Source organism: Vicugna pacos, chromosome 6, assembly GCF_048564905.1.
Source record: "Vicugna pacos chromosome 6, VicPac4, whole genome shotgun sequence".
Classification (NCBI taxonomy): Eukaryota; Metazoa; Chordata; class Mammalia; order Artiodactyla; family Camelidae; genus Vicugna; species Vicugna pacos.
In genome coordinates, this window is record NC_132992.1 from 41,616,080 (window position 1) to 41,637,496 (window position 21,417).

General features: G+C 51.3%; 7 non-coding genes across 7 annotated transcripts; 4 read left to right on the forward strand and 3 right to left on the reverse strand.

Annotated features, from left to right (window-relative positions):
- Window positions 1-3,302: 3,302 nt before the first annotated feature.
- Window positions 3,303-3,466, forward strand: LOC116281064 (U1 spliceosomal RNA). The gene has a single exon (XR_004190527.1). It is a non-coding gene; the product is annotated as a U1 spliceosomal RNA (small nuclear RNA).
- A 3,517-nt stretch (window positions 3,467-6,983) lies between these two features.
- Window positions 6,984-7,073, reverse strand: TRNAY-GUA (transfer RNA tyrosine (anticodon GUA)). Its single transcript is given in 2 exon segments — window positions 6,984-7,019; window positions 7,037-7,073. It is a non-coding gene; the product is annotated as a tRNA-Tyr (tRNA).
- Window positions 7,074-9,472: 2,399 nt separating this feature from the next.
- Window positions 9,473-9,636, reverse strand: LOC116281075 (U1 spliceosomal RNA). The gene has a single exon (XR_004190534.1). It is a non-coding gene; the product is annotated as a U1 spliceosomal RNA (small nuclear RNA).
- Window positions 9,637-11,979: 2,343 nt separating this feature from the next.
- Window positions 11,980-12,143, forward strand: LOC140697218 (U1 spliceosomal RNA). The gene has a single exon (XR_012074076.1). It is a non-coding gene; the product is annotated as a U1 spliceosomal RNA (small nuclear RNA).
- A 2,399-nt stretch (window positions 12,144-14,542) lies between these two features.
- Window positions 14,543-14,632, forward strand: TRNAY-GUA (transfer RNA tyrosine (anticodon GUA)). Its single transcript is given in 2 exon segments — window positions 14,543-14,579; window positions 14,597-14,632. It is a non-coding gene; the product is annotated as a tRNA-Tyr (tRNA).
- A 3,516-nt stretch (window positions 14,633-18,148) lies between these two features.
- Window positions 18,149-18,312, reverse strand: LOC140697217 (U1 spliceosomal RNA). The gene has a single exon (XR_012074074.1). It is a non-coding gene; the product is annotated as a U1 spliceosomal RNA (small nuclear RNA).
- Window positions 18,313-19,501: 1,189 nt separating this feature from the next.
- LOC116281099 (small nucleolar RNA SNORA3/SNORA45 family) lies at window positions 19,502-19,630 on the forward strand. The gene has a single exon (XR_004190555.1). It is a non-coding gene; the product is annotated as a small nucleolar RNA SNORA3/SNORA45 family (small nucleolar RNA).
- The last annotated feature ends 1,787 nt before the right edge of the window (window positions 19,631-21,417 follow it).

Below are 21,417 nucleotides of genomic sequence, written 5' to 3' on the forward strand. Positions count from 1 at the left end.
GCAGATGACAGCTTCTTGATTGTGAGACCGTTTCCTCTCGTTTCTGTACCGGCCTATTCTCAAGTTCTTCTTTCCTTAAAAACAACCTCCCCTTTTCATAATTCCATTCAGATATCTTATTTGATCCTTGCCCTCTCCTCAGATTTCCAATTGCTTGGATATCTCCACCTGCTTCACCACTGGCAATTCAGTCGATGTAGCCCAAATTCAGCTCGACATCTTCCACACCATCACTATACCTCAGCCAATAGCTACTTTTGGCTCAGTTTCTGCTCTCGCAGCTTCCTTCATCCTTACAACTGCTATAGGCTGAAAGTCTTGGAATTGATTGACTTCTTTCTCTGTCCCTCTGTAAGTCCTCAATTCCCAAGTTCTGTAGATCTCTTAGCAGTATCTCTCCCATCCACATCCCATCTCCCCACCCCTCACCTTGACTATTGATATAGACTCCTCCTAATTGACAGCCCTGTTTGCTTTTGTTCCCTCTCCAACCCATGCTACTCTCTACTAGCACAGCTTTTGTCTGGATAATTTCGTTCCTAAAAAGTCCTAACATTTCACCTTTACCTGATGATCTGTTGACCTCATCCTGCAGTATTCTTGCCCCACCAAATATGGCTCAACCTCTCATACCAAGCTAATTTCCTATAGATATCCAGCACGATTTGCTGATTTGAGAATATGAGTTATGCCTTCCACCTTTGCTTATGCTTTTAGGCTTTTGCTTATGCTAGTCGCAGGAGCACCCTCTCCTACTTTTAATTCCACCATCCAAATCCTACCTGTCCTTCAAGATCCATCTGTAAGCAACCAATGGGTCAGTAACTAGAGAGAATGTTCCTTTAGGATACCTTTTCAGCCAGGAGATGCTGTGGTGACAGTAACTCACACTGTACCATTGCTATGGTGCTTTTGAAGGTTCTCTCTATATATAGGATCTTCCTGTGCTTTGAAATCCTGTAGGATAATGTACCACTCACATGCTATGTAATTCCCTGGCTTTCAACTATTGTCCCACCCAACTCTTTTGTGAGATACAATACTCTCCCATGAGTCACGGTGATGTGAAGGAAACACCTGTTGGGGAACCCATTTTTCCTTTTCTGGGAATCGTGGCCCTCCTTCGAGATGTGCTCTTACATCCACATTCATTCTGCTCCACAAAAGTTCAGCTATCACTTTTTTATTCACTCCCATAAACTTAAAATTAAGAGACCTATTCTAAGGAGTTGGCTGTAGTGCTAAGACTTATAATAGAACAACTCAGGACCTGAGCCTGCCATTTTTGGTGGCTGTTTGGGGGTTATATGTGCTAATGATGAACAAGCAAAGAAAAGAAGTATGTAGCAAACAGAGAGAAGCAGGGAGGCTTTCCCCGACCCCCTTGTCAAAAACTGTAAGCCCTCAACCCACCTCCATCTCTCCATCCCATCTTCTCTGTCCCTTAATCCACTTTTCTCCCTTCCACTTCATGTTATTTGTTTGCTTATTTCTGTCTCCCTCTTCCATTTCTCTATTGCTGCACAAGAACATCACCCCAAAACTTAAGGGATTAAAAACAAAAACAATTATGTATTTTCATCCAAATCTGCAACTTTGGCAGGGATTACTCCACTCCCCAGTGCCTGGGGACTACCCGAGCATCTCTCTTTTCCATGCATCCTTCTCCACAAAGCCGTGGGCTTCTGTTGAAGGAGATGATCAATAGGCTGTGACCCACTGGTTGACCTTTGAGCTGGACCCAGGCAATTCCTCACCCCTCCCCATCCTTAGAACGGGCATTCTACCTACTGTTCCCACAGTGGGAGCTGTTCCAAGGATGCAACCTTTAGAGAGTAAAGTGTTATTGAAAGCACCTAGACGGTATACCTGACTGAACCCAGTTAATGCTTCTGTATAAACTTTTAAGACTTGGCAGGCAGGGACAGAGATTACTCCTCTTTCGGGCACCCAAGACAAGTCTAGAAAGTTCCCTTGTTTGTTAAACCTGCTAGCTACCAATTTGAAGTGGCCTGCCTCTTTCTTCACTGTCTCCTTTTGGGGAGGGCCAGAGAAGGGCAGGTGCAGAGAGGTCAATTTGCAAACCAACAGCTTTCTCACAACATGGCAGCCCTGGAGTTGTCAGCCTTCTTACCTGGTAGGTCATCTCCCACACAGGTTTCCCAGAGACCCAGATGGAAGGTGCAAGCCTTCTGCTGACCTAGTCTCAGAATTCCCTGAACATCACCTCGGCTTCGTTCTATTGGTCAAGCTAGTCACTATCTCCAGATTCCAGGAGAGGGTAGCCTGTAACTCTAAACAGGCAGAGTAGCTGGGATGTGAAAGTTCTCAGTTTACTGTCTTAAAAGTTGCCTTTGGCTCACCATCTAAAAATAAAATGAGAAATGAACAGATTAAAAGGAATATTTCAGAAATCTTGAATTGACTATAAATCATAAGTCTATTCTTTACAAAGCTCGAGTGTTTTAAAGGTTTCAAGTGTTTTTAAAATATTTTGTTTATATACACTGAACTCAAGCACTGCACAATTTGAGAAGTTGAAGAAATTCGTACTTTGCCCTGGTTTTCTTCTTTCCAGGTTAGAATCTTCACTTTTTCTTTTTTCCCGTTCGGTTTCACTAGATTTCCTTGTTGTGTATATTGAAGCAGTTCAGGTCTTGAAGCAGTTTACCAGACGCCTACGCCGGAAGACGCCACGAAAAAAACCGATCCCTTTTTACTGAGGAAACCTTATTACTTAAATGTTTACTGGGGGCAGGGGCTGGACGAAAGGTCTTCATAATAACGAAGCCCAGTGAGGATGACTTCGGTCGGACTTCAGAAAACAAAACAGGCTGAAACTTCATTTTTGTTGAAAGGAAGATGAGACCTAACCCGACTCCAGACCCAGCCTCTTAACTACCAGGCGCCTTGCCCATAGAACTCCCATCTTCGCTGGTTCTCTCCAGGTCCGGAGCCGTCTCCGCGCGCCCACGCCCTCACGACATAACACCTAGAGTCTCCTGTGGGAATCAGTAGCTTCCCGCAGCCAGTACAGGGAAGAACAGGACCCAAGGACAGCCGGACGGGGGCGTGGAGTATGTAGACGAGCACGCGCGCAGAGGCTGCTGGGCACGTTCCGCCTGGGCCTCCACGTCCTGCGTGTGGATAACCCGAAGGCTCCCGAGGTTGTTCTCGGGCTGGACGAAGCTGGGGTGAGGGGCGTGCAGGGGGCGAGAGCGCGGAGGCGGCGGGAGGGAAGTGACCGTGGGTGCAGAGCCGGGCGAGCGCGAGGGTGCGGGTGTAGGCGGGAGGAGCAACTCATACTTACCTGGCAGGGGAGATACCATGATCACGAAGGTGGTTTTCCCAGGGCGAGGCTTATCCATTGCACTCCGGATGTGCTGACCCCTGCGATTTCCCCAAATGTGGGAAACTCGACTGCATAATTTGTGGTAGTGGGGGACTGCGTTCGCGCTTTCCCCTGATTATTCTGGTTTGTTAACGAAAGGCGTGCTACGTGTTTGATTGTCGCGAGTCTTTCTCTTTTGTGGAACGCTCCGGGGACAGGGGAAGTGGTCGCGATTGCGTCATCTGGAAGATCAGCCACTCTTTTAGGCCTGCCTTTTGCGAGTTCCACTGAGAGCCAACACTGTAAAAACATTCCTGAGTTCATTCTACGCGCGTGGAAGGTCGAAGCTTGAGAAGCGCTGATCTAACAGACTGGTTATTTGTTTCTGGTCCCCAGTAGGTTGTAGCTCTTGAGTTCGGGTAAGAATAATAATACTGTGACCTTCTTCCGGAAGTCACACAGCGTGCCCCGTGTAGCTTCACCAATGTCTCTGAACATCGTTTGCTTGAGTGTCTGCCTGGGTGAGAGCTTCAAAAAACAGTCCCGAGTCCTGGGAGAAGACCCAATAGTCAGTACCATAAGCCTCCAACCGAGCTCCTTCAGCCCCTTCTCATTTTAGGAGAATATAATCATTTTGACAGACATCAGGAAAATGCAAGTCAACTGTAAGCACCTTATTTCGCTCACATATCTGCCCCTTCTCGCCATCTATTGCTTCAGCCTGATTCAAGCTCGGGGAGGGGGAGGACTTTATTTTTTATCCTCTTAGGGTCTCTGAAAGGGCCTGAGAATTAAATGGACATAAAAAAGGAGAAAAACACCCAGATTGTTACATGTACTTGGGAGCCCCCATAGGAAAATGAAGACCCAAAGAAGCGGCTAGGTGGGTCTCCAAGGAACCCTGGTTCCTTTCCCTGTTCATGGTTCCTTTTCTTGGAGAATGGTATTTAGAGACCAAAATCTGGTGCTTTGTGTTTATTAATACGGGGATGTCATTGCTATTATAATGGCCCTGTTAACTATTTTACTCGGTGGATTAAACTCCATTATTATCATTTCCTCGATTTGGCAGTGGGAACCCTTTCAGATTGACTCCTGTGTGCTTGACATGTCCCCGAATCACTCCCTGTACATTTCTTTACTTTCTGGCACCGCTACATGTTCCAGGCTTGTATCTTCCCCACCTAAGAGGCTCGGCTCATCTCCCCTGGATGCTGATGTGCCCCTCCCCACTCCTGCCCACAATGACCTTGGCTCACTTTCTGTTGCAGGGAGGCTTACTGGGGAGCAATGGAGAGAGGGTGTCAGGCGTGGAGGGAAGAGCACATCCAGGGCTCAACAAGATCGAGATACCCAACCTTGGCTCCCCTCCTTCGCCCTGATTCCTTTGGCAGAGGCAGCTGCTTCCTGAAATAGGTCAAGGTTCTGCGAACTTCCTGGAGAGGCACTGGAGCCCAGAGGGAGGGGCAGAGAGCACAGGTGTCCAGCCTGGACTCCTTGCAAACATTTCTGACCCCACCTGGTGTGTGCCCACCACCCAAGATCGCTAACCTAGCCAGCAAAATTCCCACAGAGGGATAGCAAGACGAGCCGAAGTGGCCTGCCTTCAACTGAGTGTGTCACTTACTCCCTGCCCAGGCATTGGGGCACCTCTGCACATTTGAGGGTGAGGGGCAGTGCCTCAGAGGCCCCCCACTACTCTCTGTGGCACCCACCCAGACAAGAAGAGTTGGCCATACTGAGGCTCAGTCCCGTGTGCTGGTCACCAAAACCCAAACCCCCCACCCCCCAAGCTAGGATCCTAAGGGTTCCACACCTCCACATCCCATCAGGGGTATATATCCAATGAAGGCCTAAGGTTCTATCTTTGGTCCCGATGTGCTCATCTCTGCAGATGGTGACAATCAAGGCTGGGGGCTTGAAGATCACCTGTCAGGCTGCACGGCCTCCCAGACCCATGGAGATTCCACAGACTCCAGCTCAGTCCATCTTACTTAGCATTGGGACGGTGACGAAGGCTTAGATGGCAGGGCGGCCACCAAGAGGAGCTTGCCGGGAGAGGAAGACGTGTGGGGAAACACAGTCTCCAGCTTGAGAGGCAGGATCGGAACCAAAAAAGAGCCTGTGGGCTCAGGGGTCAGGGAGGGCAGCTGCCGTGCCCCCAAGGCTTCGGAGAGCCACACTCCCTTTGGGGTTCTGCCTTGAGTCCTCCCCGGGATGGGCTCCACTGTCAGTCGAGCCTCCGGAGTCTTCTTCCCAGGGGAAGAAAGGGTGCGAGGACCACTCCCCGGCATTCTCTGCACCTACACTTCCCACCCCCACCAGGCTCTGTCCCCAAGGCGAAGCGGCTCCTTCTGGGTGAAAGCCCGGCCCATTCCTCCTGCTGCTCTCTGGTTGGGCCTCGGCATCTTCCTTTTCAGACTCTGCCAACTTCACCTTAAGGGCCCAGCAATAAAGGTAGCCAGCTGGTCAGAACCCACAGGCCAGTGGTCTGTGCAAGAAGGTGAATGTGTGCGCCCCTCCCTGAGGACAGTTCCCACCTGCCTTTCCATCCCACCCGCCACCCCTCTGCTCCCTGCCATCAGCCTCCGATGCCCTGACTCTCTCAGGGCTCTCTGAGCTCCAAGTCTGTGCTTTTCATGTCAATCTGCGTCTCTCTCTCTCTCCCCCTCCCCTTGTCAGAGAGAGAGGGGGGGGGGGATGATAAGTAGGTAGGTAGATCCGTCAGATGTAGCAGAAGAATGGGTGTGGGGCGTTCCCCCACCCTTCTACCGAGCGTGAGCAATCGCGGCTCTTTCAGCAGGAACTCAAACCTCCAGCGGCCACCAGCGTAGGTGGGAAGGCATAGGAAAGCTGAGGTTTCCCCGGGGCCACACCAGGGAACTTCAGACTGACTGGAAACCTGGCCTCTGAAGTTCTCATCACGACTGTCACGGCCCACTGGGAGCCCTCCTGTCTGTTGCTCCAGCCAATGTCACCTTCCGTGCAGGCGCACAACTGGCAGGGTCTTGGAAATCTCGGGGAGGCAGCTTCGCCCCACAGATAGATTAAGACGCTTGGGAAGGTTTTCTGTCTCCCCAGGTCTGTGTATTTATAGACCATATGAAAGGCAGGGAAGGAGAGAGACAGATTGGGGGAGTGAAAGACTGTTAACTGGGAGAGACACAGACAGTGACCGTCCTTTGGGGGTCAGAGCCGGGGACTGAGCCCGAGACTGAGAGAGAGTTTTCAGGAAGGATGCGGTGGTTGTCCCTGACCCGTGTGATGGCCTGTGTGCTTGTCGACCTCCAGGGCTTGAGGTGAGCAGCTCCTGCGTCCCACCTGTTTGGCAGGGATCTGCGTTTGTCCAGCCGAGCGGCGCTGGCCCTCGGAGCCCGGAATAAAAGCCGACAGGGCGGGGGACGTGGTGGGGCGGCAGGGGCTGCGCGCTCGGAGAGGAGCAGAGCGCGCTGCGGGCGGGCGCGGGACTGCGAGCGGCAGGAGCGCGTGGGTGTGTTCCCAGGCCACCGCCCACACCCGGCTGTGCGGGGGTCCCCCAAAGGCTTTCCGGAAGGGAGGGTGCTGCGCCGCTGCAGGGCCTTGGGCGAGACAGAGGCGCGGCTGAACCCAGGGGGTGGTGCCCTGCCCGAGGGCGCAAAAGTGACGCTGCACCTCCTTCGAGCCGGAATCGAACCAGCGACCTAAGGATGTCCACATGCGTCCCGCCTACAGTCCTCCGCTCTACCAGCTGAGCTATCGAAGGGTGCACGTCTCCAGGCCTGGGCCCTCACTTTTTCTTGAAATGACGGAGCCACGACACTGGGACGTTCGAGGTGGGACCCTCCGTGGGCTGCTTGGGGAGAGCGGTGCACGCGGCCCCGTGCGGGCGGCCGGCGGAGCAAACCCTGCCGCGTGCCTGCGGCCGGGCCTCGGTGGTGGCGGGCATCGGGCGGCGATGTTCACGATGCCTGGGCCCGGGCGCTCACCTGTGGCCTCATTTCCGCCCCCCGCGCCCCTTTCTCCACGTGCGGACCGCAGCAGTCCGCCGCCGGAAAGAAGCGGGCAAGGGGCGGAGGGGCGGCGCGTCGGCAAAACGGATGCGACCCTGTGGAAGGGGAGACTCGGCGGAGGAGAGGGGAACCCACGGGAAGGGGCACCGGATAGGCGGCTGAGAACCGCCGAGCACCTGGTGGTTTTTAAGTGCCTTTTGTTCAAAATACTCCTTTGGCCAAAATGGTCCTTTTAGATGCGCCTATGGCCTATTCTACCACCCTTCAAAGCCCTCGTCATCTTGCCTGGATGACACAAGTCTAAAAACTCCTTGCTTTCTCCCTGCCACCCTTACTGCCAGAGTGATTTTCTTTCCTTTTTGAGGGGACCTTGCGGGGCGGGGATCAGTTCAAGCCACTTCTCTTGTCAAAACCTTCTCGTTCACCCAGACTTAAGTCCTACAGAGGGAGAGGGGATAGCCCAGTGGTAGAGTGTGTGCTTAGCATACACGAGGCTCTGGGTTCAATCCCCAGTACCTCCAGCAAAAAGTAAATAGGTAGGTGACCTTAATTACCTTCCCCCTCAAAACAAACTAAATCCTTACAAGGGTCTACAAATCCCTCAGGATCTTAAGCCCCACCCAGTCACCTCCGTGATGCGATTTTGGTACAACTCTTTAATTATGCCCTGGACACGGGGCCTCCTTCCTATTCTCCAAACACAGTCCTGCCTGAGCCCTGGCTCTAGGGATCTTTGTGCTAGGGATGCTCTCCCCCAGATAGCCCTGCGACCAATGCCCTCACCTCCTCAAGTCTTCTCACATTGACACACTCACAGCAACCTGCCCCTCGCAGCAACTCCTGACCCCCTTTCCTTCCTCAAGTTTTTCCTGTTTCATAGCTCTTAACACTTAACATACTCATTAATTTATCTATTGGGTCTATTGTCGATTTCTCACACCCCCACACCCCCTTCTCTTACTAAAATACGACCACCAAGAGGCCTTTTTGTTCCCAGATTCCTGAACAGTGTCTGGCACAGGTCATGCAGTCAACAGTTGCTGATGGACAAGTTGAATGGACAAGCGCCCGGTGTCATCAGAGACGAGATCAGGATACAAAAGAAGGGACCAGGAGCCAGGGTTCACTCCGCGGGAGGTGCAGAGTTACCTTGTTTGATCACAAAACAGATAATTTCTTAAGCTGAGAACTGAGGAACTCTCAGCAGACAACAACCCATCCAAACCATTTCCTGCACTAAGAGACTTGTCCAGACCCTAGCATGGCTTCTAGCAGCATAAAGTCCTGTCGCTGGGACTGACCTCCAGCCCCCATCACAAGGACCTACTTACTGTTCGGCTATAGTCAATGTCTTGCAATAACCTATAATGGAAAAGAATATGTATAACAACTTACCACTTTGCTGCACACCAGAAACTAACACAACACTGTAGATCAACTATGCTTCAATATAACTTTTTTTTAAAGAAGCTTGTCTGAGAAGGTTCAACATGGGACATAGGCCCCCCACATTCCTTTCTTGGGGCATTTATTTAATGCCTCCAACTCTCTATTCGCCTATCTGGGTACAGAGACCAGGGGTTCTGCAGTCGGATGAGGGGGTTCCTCTCCAGTCCTTCCTGCAAAGCTTAGCGCCTGTCCACCGCTGGGAAATCAAATACTCTCACGCTATGAAATCTTCTGCGCAAGTGACTGGCAGCTTTACAGATTCAACCTTCCCAGAGAGTGATTCACCCCCAACAGATCCTTTCAAGCTTCACAGTCAGAACTAGCCTTAGCCAAACCTGAGGCTGGTTCCACTTAGAGGGCAGAAAAGAAACCCCACTCCGTCTCACATCCATTTTAACCCTTGCCAGACAGAACAGACTACAACCAGCCCAGCTGCGGTTTATTTCAGCCGAAATCCCGTCGTCTTCACTGGGGAAAGAACTGAACCGAGAACGCCAGTTACTACAGCTAGAACCTCCTAGCTGTAATTTTGTAAACCCGCAAGAAAGTAAGTGCCGGCCACACAATACACTAGAAGTAACGCACTAAAAAAATAACACTTATTAACAGCAGGTTAACTAGGATAAAACCACAACAAGTGAGCTCATTAAGCTGATAACCTGTAAGTAGCTAACTGTAACTGCTTTTTGAAACCACCAAAGATCAGGGGAGAGCGCGAACGCAGTCCCCCACTACCACAAATTATGCAGTCGAGTTTCCCACATTTGGGGAAATCGCAGGGGTCAGCACATCCGGAGTGCAATGGATAAGCCTCGCCCTGGGAAAACCACCTTCGTGATCATGGTATCTCCCCTGCCAGGTAAGTATGAGTTGCTCCTCCCGCCTACACCCGCACCCTCGCGCTCGCCCGGCTCTGCACCCACGGTCACTTCCCTCCCGCCGCCTCCGCGCTCTCGCCCCCTGCACGCCCCTCACTCCAGCTTCGTCCAGCCCGAGAACAACCTCGGGAGCCTTCGGGTTATCCACACGCAGGACGTGGAGGCCCAGGCGGAACGTTCCCAGAAGCCTCTGCGCGCGTGCTCGTCTACATACTCCACGCCCCTGTCCGGACGTCCCTGGGTCCCGTTCTTCCCCGTAGTGGATGCGGGACCTACTGATTCCCACAGGAGACTCTAGGTGTTGTGTCGGGAGGGCGTGGGCACGCGGCGACGACTCCGGACCTGGAGGAAACCAGGGAAGATGGGAATTCGACAACCCCGGCGTCCCACAGTTAAGGATGTGGGTCCGGGCTCGGGTGCTTTGCGTCCTTTCAGCAAAAAGAAAATTTCCGCCGATTTTTGCCCTCGCCTGCTCGTACTTGTCTTCTAACAATCGAAAAGTCAGGAAAGGCCTTTTGGTCGCTTAACGTTAAGTGCTAACGCCGCCTTAATAAGAAAGCGTAGTCATGTTTATTCATGTTCTCTGTATAAGTGACATGAAGCGCTTCAGAAGATGTAGTAGACTAACCTAGTAACGCTGGTACAAAAACCCAAGTTTCTTTTTCATAAAAAGCAAGCCAGGTGAAAGCGCTAAGCGGTCAGTTCCACCGCGGCCAGAAGGGGTCTCCCGGGAGCGCAGTGCTCAGGGTCAGGCGCCCTTCGTCCTTGACTCCTCCTGTTATCCCAGCGGCAAGTGTCCTCTGGTTCTTTCTGACTTGGAATCTGTCAAAGATAAACAAAAGAGGTAGTGGTTAAAGTTGTGGAAACTGATTTTATTCAGGAAGTACTGACAGGGGAAAGAGCTGAACTCTGTTCCGAATTGTGCTGAGGGGATTTGGGCGTTTTAAAGGGAGAATGAGAGGAGGGGGCTCCGTGGAGTCAGAAGTGAAAAACTACAGAGGGATGGTCCGTGTAAACACTGGCCGGCTGTATCTGTCAGCTGTCAGGGAAGTTAGGATGGATCCTCCCACAGAGACTGGGAGAGGTAGGGTCTTGGAAGTAACCTTTAAAAGCTGTATAAAAATTTAAAAACAAAAGGGCTTACAGTTGTGAACCTGGTTCTCTTACAATCCCAAAGTGGCTCTCTCAAGGACTGGAGCCATTCCTTTGAAATGTATTCAGGCAGGATAGACCCTACCTCTCCCAGTCTCTGTGGGAGGATCCATCCTAACTTCCCTGACAGCTGACAGATACAGCCGGCCAGTGTTTACACGGACCATCCCTCTGTAGTTTTTCACTTCTGACTCCACGGAGCCCCCTCCTCTCATTCTCCCTTTAAAACGCCCAAATCCCCTCAGCACAATTCGGAACAGAGTTCAGCTCTTTCCCCTGTCAGTACTTCCTGAATAAAATCAGTTTCCACAACTTTAACCACTACCTCTTTTGTTTATCTTTGACAGATTCCAAGTCAGAAAGAACCAGAGGACACTTGCCGCTGGGATAACAGGAGGAGTCAAGGACGAAGGGCGCCTGACCCTGAGCACTGCGCTCCCGGGAGACCCCTTCTGGCCGCGGTGGAACTGACCGCTTAGCGCTTTCACCTGGCTTGCTTTTTATGAAAAAGAAACTTGGGTTTTTGTACCAGCGTTACTAGGTTAGTCTACTACATCTTCTGAAGCGCTTCATGTCACTTATACAGAGAACATGAATAAACATGACTACGCTTTCTTATTAAGGCGGCGTTAGCACTTAACGTTAAGCGACCAAAAGGCCTTTCCTGACTTTTCGATTGTTAGAAGACAAGTACGAGCAGGCGAGGGCAAAAATCGGCGGAAATTTTCTTTTTGCTGAAAGGACGCAAAGCACCCGAGCCCGGACCCACATCCTTAACTGTGGGACGCCGGGGTTGTCGAATTCCCATCTTCCCTGGTTTCCTCCAGGTCCGGAGTCGTCGCCGCGTGCCCACGCCCTCCCGACACAACACCTAGAGTCTCCTGTGGGAATCAGTAGGTCCCGCATCCACTACGGGGAAGAACGGGACCCAGGGACGTCCGGACAGGGGCGTGGAGTATGTAGACGAGCACGCGCGCAGAGGCTTCTGGGAACGTTCCGCCTGGGCCTCCACGTCCTGCGTGTGGATAACCCGAAGGCTCCCGAGGTTGTTCTCGGGCTGGACGAAGCTGGAGTGAGGGGCGTGCAGGGGGCGAGAGCGCGGAGGCGGCGGGAGGGAAGTGACCGTGGGTGCAGAGCCGGGCGAGCGCGAGGGTGCGGGTGTAGGCGGGAGGAGCAACTCATACTTACCTGGCAGGGGAGATACCATGATCACGAAGGTGGTTTTCCCAGGGCGAGGCTTATCCATTGCACTCCGGATGTGCTGACCCCTGCGATTTCCCCAAATGTGGGAAACTCGACTGCATAATTTGTGGTAGTGGGGGACTGCGTTCGCGCTCTCCCCTGATCTTTGGTGGTTTCAAAAAGCAGTTACAGTTAGCTACTTACAGGTTATCAGCTTAATGAGCTCACTTGTTGTGGTTTTATCCTAGTTAACCTGCTGTTAATAAGTGTTATTTTTTTAGTGCGTTACTTCTAGTGTATTGTGTGGCCGGCACTTACTTTCTTGCGGGTTTACAAAATTACAGCTAGGAGGTTCTAGCTGTAGTAACTGGCGTTCTCGGTTCAGTTCTTTCCCCAGTGAAGACGACGGGATTTCGGCTGAAATAAACCGCAGCTGGGCTGGTTGTAGTCTGTTCTGTCTGGCAAGGGTTAAAATGGATGTGAGACGGAGTGGGGTTTCTTTTCTGCCCTCTAAGTGGAACCAGCCTCAGGTTTGGCTAAGGCTAGTTCTGACTGTGAAGCTTGAAAGGATCTGTTGGGGGTGAATCACTCTCTGGGAAGGTTGAATCTGTAAAGCTGCCAGTCACTTGCGCAGAAGATTTCATAGCGTGAGAGTATTTGATTTCCCAGCGGTGGACAGGCGCTAAGCTTTGCAGGAAGGACTGGAGAGGAACCCCCTCATCCGACTGCAGAACCCCTGGTCTCTGTACCCAGATAGGCGAATAGAGAGTTGGAGGCATTAAATAAATGCCCCAAGAAAGGAATGTGGGGGGCCTATGTCCCATGTTGAACCTTCTCAGACAAGCTTCTTTAAAAAAAAGTTATATTGAAGCATAGTTGATCTACAGTGTTGTGTTAGTTTCTGGTGTGCAGCAAAGTGGTAAGTTGTTATACATATTCTTTTCCATTATAGGTTATTGCAAGACATTGACTATAGCCGAACAGTAAGTAGGTCCTTGTGATGGGGGCTGGAGGTCAGTCCCAGCGACAGGACTTTATGCTGCTAGAAGCCATGCTAGGGTCTGGACAAGTCTCTTAGTGCAGGAAATGGTTTGGATGGGTTGTTGTCTGCTGAGAGTTCCTCAGTTCTCAGCTTAAGAAATTATCTGTTTTGTGATCAAACAAGGTAACTCTGCACCTCCCGCGGAGTGAACCCTGGCTCCTGGTCCCTTCTTTTGTATCCTGATCTCGTCTCTGATGACACCGGGCGCTTGTCCATTCAACTTGTCCATCAGCAACTGTTGACTGCATGACCTGTGCCAGACACTGTTCAGGAATCTGGGAACAAAAAGGCCTCTTGGTGGTCGTATTTTAGTAAGAGAAGGGGGTGTGGGGGTGTGAGAAATCGACAATAGACCCAATAGATAAATTAATGAGTATGTTAAGTGTTAAGAGCTATGAAACAGGAAAAACTTGAGGAAGGAAAGGGGGTCAGGAGTTGCTGCGAGGGGCAGGTTGCTGTGAGTGTGTCAATGTGAGAAGACTTGAGGAGGTGAGGGCATTGGTCGCAGGGCTATCTGGGGGAGAGCATCCCTAGCACAAAGATCCCTAGAGCCAGGGCTCAGGCAGGACTGTGTTTGGAGAATAGGAAGGAGGCCCCGTGTCCAGGGCATAATTAAAGAGTTGTACCAAAATCGCATCACGGAGGTGACTGGGTGGGGCTTAAGATCCTGAGGGATTTGTAGACCCTTGTAAGGATTTAGTTTGTTTTGAGGGGGAAGGTAATTAAGGTCACCTACCTATTTACTTTTTGCTGGAGGTACTGGGGATTGAACCCAGAGCCTCGTGTATGCTAAGCACACACTCTACCACTGGGCTATCCCCTCTCCCTCTGTAGGACTTAAGTCTGGGTGAACGAGAAGGTTTTGACAAGAGAAGTGGCTTGAACTGATCCCCGCCCCGCAAGGTCCCCTCAAAAAGGAAAGAAAATCACTCTGGCAGTAAGGGTGGCAGGGAGAAAGCAAGGAGTTTTTAGACTTGTGTCATCCAGGCAAGATGACGAGGGCTTTGAAGGGTGGTAGAATAGGCCATAGGCGCATCTAAAAGGACCATTTTGGCCAAAGGAGTATTTTGAACAAAAGGCACTTAAAAACCACCAGGTGCTCGGCGGTTCTCAGCCGCCTATCCGGTGCCCCTTCCCGTGGGTTCCCCTCTCCTCCGCCGAGTCTCCCCTTCCACAGGGTCGCATCCGTTTTGCCGACGCGCCGCCCCTCCGCCCCTTGCCCGCTTCTTTCCGGCGGCGGACTGCTGCGGTCCGCACGTGGAGAAAGGGGCGCGGGGGGCGGAAATGAGGCCACAGGTGAGCGCCCGGGCCCAGGCATCGTGAACATCGCCGCCCGATGCCCGCCACCACCGAGGCCCGGCCGCAGGCACGCGGCAGGGTTTGCTCCGCCGGCCGCCCGCACGGGGCCGCGTGCACCGCTCTCCCCAAGCAGCCCACGGAGGGTCCCACCTCGAACGTCCCAGTGTCGTGGCTCCGTCATTTCAAGAAAAAGTGAGGGCCCAGGCCTGGAGACGTGCACCCTTCGATAGCTCAGCTGGTAGAGCGGAGGACTGTAGGCGGGACGCATGTGGACATCCTTAGGTCGCTGGTTCGATTCCGGCTCGAAGGAGGTGCAGCGTCACTTTTGCGCCCTCGGGCAGGGCACCACCCCCTGGGTTCAGCCGCGCCTCTGTCTCGCCCAAGGCCCTGCAGCGGCGCAGCACCCTCCCTTCCGGAAAGCCTTTGGGGGACCCCCGCACAGCCGGGTGTGGGCGGTGGCCTGGGAACACACCCACGCGCTCCTGCCGCTCGCAGTCCCGCGCCCGCCCGCAGCGCGCTCTGCTCCTCTCCGAGCGCGCAGCCCCTGCCGCCCCACCACGTCCCCCGCCCTGTCGGCTTTTATTCCGGGCTCCGAGGGCCAGCGCCGCTCGGCTGGACAAACGCAGATCCCTGCCAAACAGGTGGGACGCAGGAGCTGCTCACCTCAAGCCCTGGAGGTCGACAAGCACACAGGCCATCACACGGGTCAGGGACAACCACCGCATCCTTCCTGAAAACTCTCTCTCAGTCTCGGGCTCAGTCCCCGGCTCTGACCCCCAAAGGACGGTCACTGTCTGTGTCTCTCCCAGTTAACAGTCTTTCACTCCCCCAATCTGTCTCTCTCCTTCCCTGCCTTTCATATGGTCTATAAATACACAGACCTGGGGAGACAGAAAACCTTCCCAAGCGTCTTAATCTATCTGTGGGGCGAAGCTGCCTCCCCGAGATTTCCAAGACCCTGCCAGTTGTGCGCCTGCACGGAAGGTGACATTGGCTGGAGCAACAGACAGGAGGGCTCCCAGTGGGCCGTGACAGTCGTGATGAGAACTTCAGAGGCCAGGTTTCCAGTCAGTCTGAAGTTCCCTGGTGTGGCCCCGGGGAAACCTCAGCTTTCCTATGCCTTCCCACCTACGCTGGTGGCCGCTGGAGGTTTGAGTTCCTGCTGAAAGAGCCGCGATTGCTCACGCTCGGTAGAAGGGTGGGGGAACGCCCCACACCCATTCTTCTGCTACATCTGACGGATCTACCTACCTACTTATCATCCCCCCCCCCTCTCTCTCTGACAAGGGGAGGGGGAGAGAGAGAGAGACGCAGATTGACATGAAAAGCACAGACTTGGAGCTCAGAGAGCCCTGAGAGAGTCAGGGCATCGGAGGCTGATGGCAGGGAGCAGAGGGGTGGCGGGTGGGATGGAAAGGCAGGTGGGAACTGTCCTCAGGGAGGGGCGCACACATTCACCTTCTTGCACAGACCACTGGCCTGTGGGTTCTGACCAGCTGGCTACCTTTATTGCTGGGCCCTTAAGGTGAAGTTGGCAGAGTCTGAAAAGGAAGATGCCGAGGCCCAACCAGAGAGCAGCAGGAGGAATGGGCCGGGCTTTCACCCAGAAGGAGCCGCTTCGCCTTGGGGACAGAGCCTGGTGGGGGTGGGAAGTGTAGGTGCAGAGAATGCCGGGGAGTGGTCCTCGCACCCTTTCTTCCCCTGGGAAGAAGACTCCGGAGGCTCGACTGACAGTGGAGCCCATCCCGGGGAGGACTCAAGGCAGAACCCCAAAGGGAGTGTGGCTCTCCGAAGCCTTGGGGGCACGGCAGCTGCCCTCCCTGACCCCTGAGCCCACAGGCTCTTTTTTGGTTCCGATCCTGCCTCTCAAGCTGGAGACTGTGTTTCCCCACACGTCTTCCTCTCCCGGCAAGCTCCTCTTGGTGGCCGCCCTGCCATCTAAGCCTTCGTCACCGTCCCAATGCTAAGTAAGATGGACTGAGCTGGAGTCTGTGGAATCTCCATGGGTCTGGGAGGCCGTGCAGCCTGACAGGTGATCTTCAAGCCCCCAGCCTTGATTGTCACCATCTGCAGAGATGAGCACACCGGGACCAAAGATAGAACCTTAGGCCTTCATTGGATATATACCCCTGATGGGATGTGGAGGTGTGGAACCCTTAGGATCCTAGCTTGGGGGGTGGGGGGTTTGGGTTTTGGTGACCAGCACACGGGACTGAGCCTCAGTATGGCCAACTCTTCTTGTCTGGGTGGGTGCCACAGAGAGTAGTGGGGGGCCTCTGAGGCACTGCCCCTCACCCTCAAATGTGCAGAGGTGCCCCAATGCCTGGGCAGGGAGTAAGTGACACACTCAGTTGAAGGCAGGCCACTTCGGCTCGTCTTGCTATCCCTCTGTGGGAATTTTGCTGGCTAGGTTAGCGATCTTGGGTGGTGGGCACACACCAGGTGGGGTCAGAAATGTTTGCAAGGAGTCCAGGCTGGACACCTGTGCTCTCTGCCCCTCCCTCTGGGCTCCAGTGCCTCTCCAGGAAGTTCGCAGAACCTTGACCTATTTCAGGAAGCAGCTGCCTCTGCCAAAGGAATCAGGGCGAAGGAGGGGAGCCAAGGTTGGGTATCTCGATCTTGTTGAGCCCTGGATGTGCTCTTCCCTCCACGCCTGACACCCTCTCTCCATTGCTCCCCAGTAAGCCTCCCTGCAACAGAAAGTGAGCCAAGGTCATTGTGGGCAGGAGTGGGGAGGGGCACATCAGCATCCAGGGGAGATGAGCCGAGCCTCTTAGGTGGGGAAGATACAAGCCTGGAACATGTAGCGGTGCCAGAAAGTAAAGAAATGTACAGGGAGTGATTCGGGGACATGTCAAGCACACAGGAGTCAATCTGAAAGGGTTCCCACTGCCAAATCGAGGAAATGATAATAATGGAGTTTAATCCACCGAGTAAAATAGTTAACAGGGCCATTATAATAGCAATGACATCCCCGTATTAATAAACACAAAGCACCAGATTTTGGTCTCTAAATACCATTCTCCAAGAAAAGGAACCATGAACAGGGAAAGGAACCAGGGTTCCTTGGAGACCCACCTAGCCGCTTCTTTGGGTCTTCATTTTCCTATGGGGGCTCCCAAGTACATGTAACAATCTGGGTGTTTTTCTCCTTTTTTATGTCCATTTAATTCTCAGGCCCTTTCAGAGACCCTAAGAGGATAAAAAATAAAGTCCTCCCCCTCCCCGAGCTTGAATCAGGCTGAAGCAATAGATGGCGAGAAGGGGCAGATATGTGAGCGAAATAAGGTGCTTACAGTTGACTTGCATTTTCCTGATGTCTGTCAAAATGATTATATTCTCCTAAAATGAGAAGGGGCTGAAGGAGCTCGGTTGGAGGCTTATGGTACTGACTATTGGGTCTTCTCCCAGGACTCGGGACTGTTTTTTGAAGCTCTCACCCAGGCAGACACTCAAGCAAACGATGTTCAGAGACATTGGTGAAGCTACACGGGGCACGCTGTGTGACTTCCGGAAGAAGGTCACAGTATTATTATTCTTACCCGAACTCAAGAGCTACAACCTACTGGGGACCAGAAACAAATAACCAGTCTGTTAGATCAGCGCTTCTCAAGCTTCGACCTTCCACGCGCGTAGAATGAACTCAGGAATGTTTTTACAGTGTTGGCTCTCAGTGGAACTCGCAAAAGGCAGGCCTAAAAGAGTGGCTGATCTTCCAGATGACGCAATCGCGACCACTTCCCCTGTCCCCGGAGCGTTCCACAAAAGAGAAAGACTCGCGACAATCAAACACGTAGCACGCCTTTCGTTAACAAACCAGAATAATCAGGGGAAAGCGCGAACGCAGTCCCCCACTACCACAAATTATGCAGTCGAGTTTCCCACATTTGGGGAAATCGCAGGGGTCAGCACATCCGGAGTGCAATGGATAAGCCTCGCCCTGGGAAAACCACCTTCGTGATCATGGTATCTCCCCTGCCAGGTAAGTATGAGTTGCTCCTCCCGCCTACACCCGCACCCTCGCGCTCGCCCGGCTCTGCACCCACGGTCACTTCCCTCCCGCCGCCTCCGCGCTCTCGCCCCCTGCACGCCCCTCACCCCAGCTTCGTCCAGCCCGAGAACAACCTCGGGAGCCTTCGGGTTATCCACACGCAGGACGTGGAGGCCCAGGCGGAACGTGCCCAGCAGCCTCTGCGCGCGTGCTCGTCTACATACGCCACGCCCTAGTCTGGCAAGCCCTGGTAATCTATTTTTCCTATTCCAGGCGAGGACAGTAGGGGGGACCCAAGTGGATCTGCTTCGATTTTGTATTTCAAATGAACTTTGGTTTGTTGTTTAAAATTAGATTGAAGGGTTTTATTTTATCACCGTCTTTTTTTTTTTTTAATTCCTTCCCCTTTGAGAAATCATGTTCGGGGTTAATCAGCCCTCCGGCGGGTTTGTAGTTTCTCCCTGGCTGCCCTTGTGGCCTCGAGCAGGTTTGATTTACTTCCACATTTCTCTAGGTATGACACATTTACCACGTTAAATGAAAAAAATAAAGTGCAAAAATATATGTGGTATGCTACCCTTTGTCTAGGAAAATTGTGAAAATGAGAAAATTGTATAGGGTCTGGAAAAAAGAAACACGAGAATGTTAAACCAAACCTGATGAAATTATCTACACGAGTGAGTACAATGAGAGAGTGATGCTTTTCTGAGTGTACTTTGCTATGTAATTTTGAGTTTGGAATTCTGTTAACATTTTATGTTACATTTTATGTATTTCTTTTAATTATTTTTTTTAGGAGGTACTGGGTATTGAAACCAGGACCTCATGCATGCTAAGCATACACTGTACCACTGAGCTATACCCCACATCCCCTTACACATATTATTTAAATACAGGGAGAAAATACCCTAAAATTAAACAAACCGATAAATGAACCTACCTGTATCTCAGTTGACTAGTGTAACTAGACTGCAGGAGAAAAAATAACCAACTGAAATGATTTTTGAACACAGTACAGTTGACTACCAGCATCTTCAATTCTAAATACAGTTACTGCAAATATGAAGTATCCCTTCGTGGGTTGGTATTTCATAGCTATGTGTAGCAATTCTGTATTGTAGGATTGGTAAATGGATGTTAGGAGTCAAGGTTCTCATTGCTGAAGAATGGAGATACAAATATAGAATGCCCAAGACTAGAGTCATATACTGACAGCTCTTGTCCTGGTGTGCTAGAGTCTTCGGAGAGAATCTCTTGGTTTTTATTCACTGGCAAGGGCAATCAGTGCCCCCGTGAGTGCCCAGATTAGAAATATGCCTTTCCTGGCTCCTAGATGGAGTGTGTTCGCAGGCATCTTTCTTCATACTTATCACAGAGTTGGTGACTGCCATGGTGCATTATAAACCCTTTTCTCTGTTCTTCTAGGGCTACTACAAATTTCTGGGGAAGGGAAAGCACCCTAAATAGCCTGTCATTGTGAAAGCCAAATTCTTCAGCAGAAGAGCTGAGGAGAATATTAAGGGTGTGGGGGCACCTGTGTCCTGGTAGCTTGAAGCCACTTGGTGGGAGATTCATTAAATGTTATCAAATGCTTTTCAAAACAAACAAACAAATACAGAATGCAGGAGGGCAAGGAGGAAACACGTGGTGTTAAGTTGGAAGTGAAGACAGCAGTATGGGCTCATTGTTTTTAATAGATATGGGTATGTGTGGGAAATATATTATTTCCTCACTCTATTCACTGAAAGGGCATAGAAGCAAAGACATCAAGTAGGAATGAGCAAACCTAGTGTCCTGATCTTGCTTTCTAAATACCATTCCCTGCTAAAAAGAACTAGGGCTCTTTGGAGAAATAGATGATTTTCAGGAGTCAGGGAAGATACAAGATGAACCTGGAACATCTTGTGCCAGAAAATAAGGAAAAGCTCCAAAAATTATATGGACATGTCAAAAGGACACAGTAGCCAACCTGAAGGGGCTTTCATAGGATGGGTCTGAGAACAACTGAATATCAAAATAAATAAAAACAGTTACAGATTATAAACAACTGAAGCACAACCATGGGTTCATATTGAGTCCATAGAGAAGGAGGGAAGGTTCTTCCTTACAACAGAATGCCAACTAATACATGTAGAATGATGGAATTAGAAAATCAGTATTTGGCAAGCATAATGCAAGAGTCATCAGTGTATACTAAAAACTATCATCTTAAAGTTTTATAAAGGATATTTACATAGCCTCAAATTATCTCCACACAAATTACTTAATAATCACAAGGAGCAAACCTGGTGAACACCTCCAGTGGCAGATGGTTACAGTCCTGGCCCCGCTACCACGCACTGCAAGCAGAGGATGGAAAACACTTGCTCACTGGGACTTGCTTTCAACTTGCTGTCCTGACACCGCCAAGTGAAGAAGCCTGACTTAGCCTACTTGGGGATGAAATTGCAGGAATGAAGATGAATCATGTCAGCTGAGGGCTCTTAGACTGACCCACACCAACTGTCCCACAAACTGACTGCAGCTGCGTGAATGATCCCCCTTTAGCGCTGCAGAACTGCCCAGCTTAGCCCAGCTGCAACTGTTGACCCAAAAAAATGGTAAGCAAATAAAATGGCCCCTGTTTTAAATCACTAAGTTTTAGGGTGATCTGTTACACAGAAGTGGATAACTGATACACCACCTTAGCCAACAAACTAATCAACGATAACACCATCAGTAACGGAACAAATTGACTCCATTTGTCTCCAAATGTGATGGCAGAGGAGACCACTGGATTCATTTGATAGGTCTGTCATAATAAAGTACTATAATTTGGGTGGCTTAAAACAACAAAAATTTATTCTGTCACAGTTCTGGAAGCTAGAACTCCAAAATCAATTTGTCAGCAGGGCCATATACTCTCTGAGACTCTGGGTAGAATCTTTCCATGCCTCTCCTAGCTCCTAGTGGTGACAGTCAATCCTTGGCTTGTGGCTACATCACTCCAGTCTCTGCTTTGTCATTACACAGCATTCTCCCCATGTGTCTCTGTCCTTATATGATACTTTCCTATTATAAAGACAATATTCATATTGGATTAGGGCCCACTCTAGTGACCTCAC